We start from the raw sequence: 7,519 nt of genomic DNA, 5'->3' as shown, positions 1-7,519 counted from the left end.
AATGTCAAATCACGGCAAATTTAATCGCGCGTGTCAAGCGTAATTACAGAGGCACTATAAGGAGTCGGTTCTAGGTTCGTAGGAAAGCCTCGAATCTTAGCCTTAAGATGAAAGTTAAATCTCGTTTCTAGCATAAACGGTTCCGGCGATACGACCGATTTAATAAAGGTAGTTTTTTGGATTTAAAGTAAAGCTCAAAATGACAGGTGACAGTTTGCAGCTTTAGAATGACAGATGACAGCTCGCAGCTTTAGAATGACAGATGACACGATTTCTAGGAGGCAGTTCTATTTAGGTTAAAATAGTTTGGATTAGATTATTTTAACTAAGAGATTGGGTTCTACACAGTTCTGGCAGAAACTCACTCCTAATTTTGAAATGAATGGGCCTCGTCACGGATCTGGTCAACTAGACTGGACTTCGGGCGGTTCTGCTCACAGCATCTGGGTCAGCTCTTCTTTGCTGGTCTGTCAGGCACCGGTTCACTCTGCTCAGCGGGTGGTTCTGAAGTCCCGGCTATCGGGGTCAGCTCTGCTCTCTGGGTCTGTCAAGCACCGGTTCTGCTCACAACGGTCTGGTTTGTGGTTCTCTCTGGTTATGGATACAGCACTGCTTTCTGGATACTGCTACAGGTTCTTGCAAATGTTCTTGGCAAAAATTCAAACAGCTCGCCCGGCTGTTGAATAGTTTGGTTGGTTTTGAGGCCTGCTGAAGAGGATTCAGCTTGTGGATTCAGGCCTCTCTGCTACAAATTCTGGAGTTAATTTCTGCTCACTGTAGATTGATGGATTTGAAGTCTGGATCTCTGGATGTGAAGTCTGAAGTCTCCCAGCAAAGCGTCCCGCAAGAAAGTGGAAAGTGAATGTCCTGTCTGACTTCCAGTGTCTCTTTTTATGTTTTTAGAAAGTGGGTGTGTGCGTTGGTCATAACTAAACCTGCCCCTCTCACTTATCATTGGCCAATTCCTCCTCTCTCCCTTGATTGGAAGTCAGAGTGATGCTGTAGGTTTTATGGTCAGAGGAACCTCCCCTTGTCAAATTGCACACAAATCTATTTCTGATCCAAATACATATTTATCTATGTACCATTTTTCTCATATTATAGGTCCAGTTAACATATTTTCTGTAGCACCAAACCATTGTCTTTGTACGATGTTGTGTCCACTGATGACAGAATTCTCCCCTTTTCATCCAGATAACGACCTCTAAACCTTTCCAGATTTTACACAAATGTGCACCAGGGATATGGGTTACAAATGATAAAGTGTCAGAATTTTAACATGCAGACATTTGGAGTGACAACCTTATTTCTGCTACTAGTCCCTAGAACATACCACAGGGTCCCAACACCTCTTAAAATGTGCACGGAAAAATCCCAAGAATAATGATATTATTTATATAATTTTGACAGGTCCGTACTATGAATTATCCATCTTTTTAAAATTATGCCCTGGTCAAAAAGGGGTGTGGCTTCCCACATCACATGGTGGAATAACTGGTTTGTCAACTTCCCCCAACCCAGCTTGTTCACAGAGGCACAGCTGCCCCCCAGTTTCTCCCAAGAGGAAGCTATTTTACGACCCCCCCAATATAACATTTGCCTGAGTCAAGGAAGTTGCATTGTTTTGTCCCTTCCAGTCCCCAGGTGCTCCACCCCTAACTCATTCAGAGAGGTGTCATATCCATTTGGTGGGGGCAGCAGGATGCAGCCAGGCCTGGGAAGAGTGGCTGAGCAGGTTTCTCCTGTCGGGGGTAGTTGTCAGGCAGAATTGAGCTAAATGTCACTTTAGTTCCCAGTTTTCTACATTCAAATCCAACTTACATGCAGCTATTTTTTATATATACATTAAATAATTACTTCCTTCAAGTCATTTCAGAATATAGTTTTACATTGTATCCACCTCTTAGCAAGTCTTTCCTTGGCCTGGTTTCGTTTCATTTGTTCAGTTTTACACAAAATTCTGGTGGTTTTAAAACGCCGGCTTTCTGATAGTGGTGAGCACCGGTACTGCATCCATTTTTGATATTGAGAAAATGAATTCTCCACAGTTCTGGGTTGCTTTTGGCAATCAGCATTGCCATTCCCAATGGTTTCAGGTTACTGTTTGTGTAGCCCAATGGTGGTTTTAGGCAGTGCCCTCCTGTGCTCACAACATAGGCAAAAATGGGTGGCAGCCTATTCTTCATGTTTTCCCTGTGCACTCTCTGGGGAGTTCTGGCCATCATGATGTTTCACATGCCAGTACTGCACAGTTTTATGGTAGGGCTTGGATGCATGGGTAAAAACATCCCACACTTCCAAGCTGTGTCACCTCAATAATGGTGTTCTTCTATGGAACAATATCTACATTGTTACCCCAGTAAGGGGGGGGTGAAAAATAACATTATGCGGATTTGCTTCAATGTAGTGAAAACCAAGGAAATATTATCAATTTTGTGACAAAGTGGGAAAAATGAAAGGCTTCTGTAGCTTTTGCCAGACAAATTGTAAGGTAGAAACGCTATTTCACTGATTACTCATATGCCCAGTTCTCAATGCTCGAGATTATAATTATTTTGGGTCTTTTGTTAGCAATCGGAATGGGTACCAAGCTACTTGTTTTGGTTATCAATGTTACACGGGGACTCTATGCCTTTAAAGTTAAGAGCGTTGTCATTCCTAAAGAAGGTGTGTAAGCTGGAGGGAATTATGTAACACTCTCACAAAGTACCATAGCCAAAGCAATCAGGACAAACCGTTTTTATGTGTTCCTGTCATTCATACAAATGTTATTCCATCTGGGACGGTCTAGTCTGATTACACTGTTTCTTTTTTTCCTTTTTTTATCTCTTGTTTGAAAAAATAATCAATTAGGAAATTGTAAAATTAATTAGATTGAAATACATTATTATGAATAAAATGTAATGTAATATAATAATGTAAAAATGTCATGGAATAATGTATCTTTCTAATGTAAATTGTTATACTTTTTGTGAAGGTTTTATAAACCATATGTATTTGTTTAGTAAAACATATTAAAAAGTATTGCTAAGGGATTGTCTGTCATCTCTAAAGCTGGTGGAGGTCGAATTTACCATTGACATTTGCACCAAGGATTTTAACAAGTTTCTGGACAACATTATCCAAAGCACAGTTATGATATGCATTTATAACGCACCTATACTCAAGAGTTGCTGGTTGCCTTTCCTCCGTTGATACCGATATTGCTGTGCAATTTACACACTGAGAAATGGAAAGGTATTTGGCAGGAAGTGTTATCATCCATAAATGCAGTGCAATGTGTCATCATTAGGTAAATGGGAGTGTGGAAAGACACACAAGGCTGGGGATTGAGAGCATCCATAGAGCCACAAGAATGGGGCAAGATGGGAAAGAGGCCGGTGATGGAAATGGTCCCTGCCCATTGCTTTATCAGACACTCTATTGAGGATATAATCTCATTCAAAATGAGTAGGGGGTCTCAAACTGAAAAAAAGCTGTGTCCAGACTGGTTGCAAAAAAGAGACGCAACATAAGGCAGATGCAAGAAAGAAACAAGTTTGATTGTGACGCCCACAATGCAGTACAACTGGTGAATGTGTCAGTGTGTGACAGAGTCCGGATAACAATACCAGAAGACTGCAGTATTTTGGCGGGTACAAATGTAAAAAAGAATAGAAGCTCATTCTGAGCTTAGCCTATCTTAAATGAAAGATGCGAAAGCCTTGCTTAAGACTTGTATGTCTTTCATTTATGATACAGCCATTGTGGCGTAATTTGTATGGCGTAGAGCAGGTAAAGAACGCAACTTGCGCATCAGCTGCTCCGTTCCTCACCATCATACAAATACTCCAGCTTTTTCCCCCCACATGGATTTTCATGCCAGTGCCGCTACTGGAGATCGCTATGCAGTCTGCTGGATTTTTGCACCAGCAAAAAGCAGACGGACTCCATTGGGATCTATTGTAAATGCTGCGTTACCAATGCGGATATGGCAGGTGGCATTTATTCAATTTGCACAGTGGAATACCGTGGAACTCCAAAATGAGAGTTTGACTATAGGGTTTGTAACCACAATAGTGTGCAGCTGTGTTGGAAGTTCGTTGACCCTAGGTGGCACGTGGGAGAATCTTTTGACAGCACTATAAGATTGACGGTAAGATAGCTCAGCGAGTTGAGCACTCACTGCTGAGATCTGTGTGTGATTGCAGGTTTAAATCCCGGCAGGGCCAAATCAGCATTTCATACTGCGAGGTTGATACATCATTACCAACGTTGGTTGGGTTATATCGTATGTAAATGTGTTCAATGTAAAGCACTTAGGCACACGTGCTATATAAATAACACACAACTATCTTTATCACTACATATTCTTCAAATGAGTCCAGACCAGATTTTACTTGCCCTGGTGATTCCTTTGAACAATGTTGTGTCGGGCCCTCTACATTTCCCAAGAGGTTTTCAAAGAACACCTGTCCCTTTAGAGGACTACGGGCCTCATTACGACCCGTGTGGTCTCGGAATGAAGGGGGCCGGTACGGGACCGACCCCCTCATTCCGACAGGGCTGATTCCAAGCTTCCCATCGCGGGACGCGGATCGCACGTCTGGTTAAACCAGGCGTGCTTTCCGGGTCCCGCGAGGGGAAGAAGGAGGTAACAACGGGGCACTCATAATGTGCCCATTGTTACCTCTATCCCCATTCCCATTGAGCCCTATGGGGGCTCAAATGGGAATGGGGAATGGTTCCTGCAAGGAGGAATGACCGGATCCTCCAATGTTGGAATAACCCGGTTATTCCTCATTGCAGGAACCCGATAAAGGAGCCTGGTTTGGCGTAATGAAGCCCTATGTTTATAACTAGTGTTTCCACCTATCCCTAAAGGTATTGCAAATAGTTCCCACCATATGTTGGGAGTTGTTTAGGCTTCTACTGTATGTAGTTGTGCTCTTACTTCTTTTAGTATTTCATCAAAAGGGGTACACAATGTTTGAAATGGACAGAATAACAGCAAGTACTTTACCAAAAAACATAGGGCCTCATTACACGGTAGGCGGTTAGGGTTAGGGGTCACCGGTAAGGGTACCGGTGACCATTAACCCTTACCGCCTTAGTACGAGGTCCCTTTGCGGGACCTGACCTTAACGGCTGGTGTAGACCAGCTGTTAAAGTAGGCACCCGCAAAGGGACCTTGGTGCTAATTACGGTACCGCAATTAGCGCCTTCCCCATTCCCATTATGCCCTATGGGCAAAAATGGGAATGGGGAAGGGCCATGGCGGCATGGGGAATAACCGCCCGTCAACCTCGGAATGGGGTGGTAATTCCCCATTCCGCCATGGTGGTACCGGTATGGTACCGGCGTCCACCAAGGTGCTAATAGCACCTTGGTTTAACGCCTACCGTGTAATGAGGCCCATAGTTTAAAGAGCGAACAGAGCTGTAGAGACGATGCATTGGTTGATTGTCATTTCAGACACGAATACAATAAAGTCTTTGCAAAGTGCACAATACAGACAAGTGGGGACTTGAAATCAAGTGCCTTTCTTTGCAAACACCGCAGCTGTGCGTCACCTGTGTGGCAATTCATGGGCGTAGGGGGACATTTTGGATGCAGAATAGTTGGAGAAGTGTGAATTAATGGGGACAGGATCAGCTTTCTATGGAGAAATGAAATGGGCTGAAAAGGGGGTAGGGAAATAACTTTGTATAATCCCAGTGTTTGTGTCTCTACAGGACGCTGCGTGGTTGGTGAGATTTGCCAGCGGATCATGTCACTTACCAACAGCAGCAGCTTCCACCCGTCAACATTCATCCTGCTTGGAATTCCTGGGCTGGAAGATTCCTTCCCCTGGATCGGTCTCGCATTCTGTCTTATGTACATTGTTGGACTCATAGGGAACAGCCTGGTGCTGTTTCTAATATTGACTGTGAGAAGCCTCCATGAACCTATGTACATCTTTCTCTCTATGTTATCAGCCGCTGACCAGGTCTTGCCGTCCTGCACTGTGCCTAAGACGGTAAGGGGTTAACGGCGGCGTAAACAGCGCCGACCCTTACCGCCTGATTCCGAGGTCCCTTAGCGCCATGGAGGTTTTAACACCTGCTTTTAGCAGGTGTTAAAATCCATGGCGCTAAGGGACCTTGATGTTAATTACGCCACCGTAATTTACGGTGGCGTAATTAACGCCTTCCCCACTCCCATTATGCCCTATGGGGCAAAAATGGGAATGGGGAAGGGTAAATGGGGATTGGGGACTTACCGCCCCGCCAACCTCGGAATGGGGCGGTAAGTCCGCCAACCACCATGGCGCAAACATAGTTTACGCCATGGTGGTAAAGGTACGACCCAGGCGGTAACTTACCGCCTGGGTCATAATGAGGCCCATTAGCCATATTTTGGTTTAATTCCAAGAGTATTTATTTTACTGCTTGCCTTACCCAGGTCTTCTTCGTTTATTTCATATATAACTTGGAGTCAGACATTTTGTTGGCCATGGCTTTTGACCGATATGTGGCAATATGCCACCCGCTCAAGTATGCAGGGATATTCACAAGCAGGTTCATTAGGAAAATGGTGTTCGTGGGATTCGTACGTAGCCTTTGTGTAATAACACCACTAAGTTTTCTTCTCCACAGATTGCCATACTGTGATAACATTGTTATCCCCCACACTTACTGTGAACACATGGGTGTAGCCAAGTTAGCCTGTGCTGATGTGACGGTCAATAGTGTGTATGGGTTGACTGCGGCTCTTTCATCGGTGGGCTTGGATGCTGTATTCTTCGGGCAGTGTTGAGAATGACCTCCATGCTCGCCCGTCGGAAGGCATTCAGTACATGTGCCTCACATGTGTGTATCATAATACTGTATTATGTTCCTGCATTTTTCTCCTATTTTGCTCACAGGTTCGGGAAAAATATTCCGATTAACATCCACATTTTGGTGGCAAACCTGTATGTCCTGGTGCCGTCCATGCTCAACCCAATTATATACAATGCGAGTTCAAAGAAAATTAGGCAGAGTTTGATCGAGCTCTTTAATTAAGAATTGTCATCCATCTTCCTGCTTGGTAAGCGGAGTGTCTTCATGACTCTTCGAGACCAGGGGCCAGATTACAGATGCTTTGCACCGGTGCAAGTGTAAAGTTGCACAGTGTGAGTACTAGGACAAAGTTTGCCCTATTTGTAAGAACACTGCGACATATAATAAAACGGTGTCACCATGACAAGTGCAGTTTGCCATGGTATAAGCACCAGGGAAAAAATTGCCATTGCGCAAAACAGATATATTTTCGATGCGTTTTTTCAGCAGGGCAAAGTTTCCCCTAGTGCTAATACCATTCCGTATTAGCACCAGGGCAAACTTTGCCCTACTGCAATAATGCAGTGAGAATGTATCCTTTTTGCCCTAAGGGTAATTTTTATCCTGGTGCTTATACCATGCCAAACTGCACTTGTCATGGTGCAATAGGTGTCTAATATGTCCCAGTGTTTTTAAAAGTAGGGCAAACTTTGCCCTAGTGCTAATACTGTGCAACT

At 44.0% G+C, this 7,519-nt stretch overlaps 1 pseudogene; it reads left to right on the top strand.

Annotated features, from left to right (window-relative positions):
- The first annotated feature begins 5,749 nt into the window (after positions 1-5,749).
- On the top strand, positions 5,750-7,025 carry LOC138527958 (olfactory receptor 52D1-like; annotated as a pseudogene).
- Positions 7,026-7,519: the final 494 nt, after the last annotated feature.

This window comes from Ambystoma mexicanum, chromosome 7q (genome assembly GCF_040938575.1).
Source record: "Ambystoma mexicanum isolate Mex_15411 chromosome 7q, UKY_AmexF1_1, whole genome shotgun sequence".
NCBI lineage: Eukaryota > Metazoa > Chordata > Amphibia > Caudata > Ambystomatidae > Ambystoma > Ambystoma mexicanum.
This window is presented reverse-complemented; position numbering and strand designations above follow the sequence as displayed.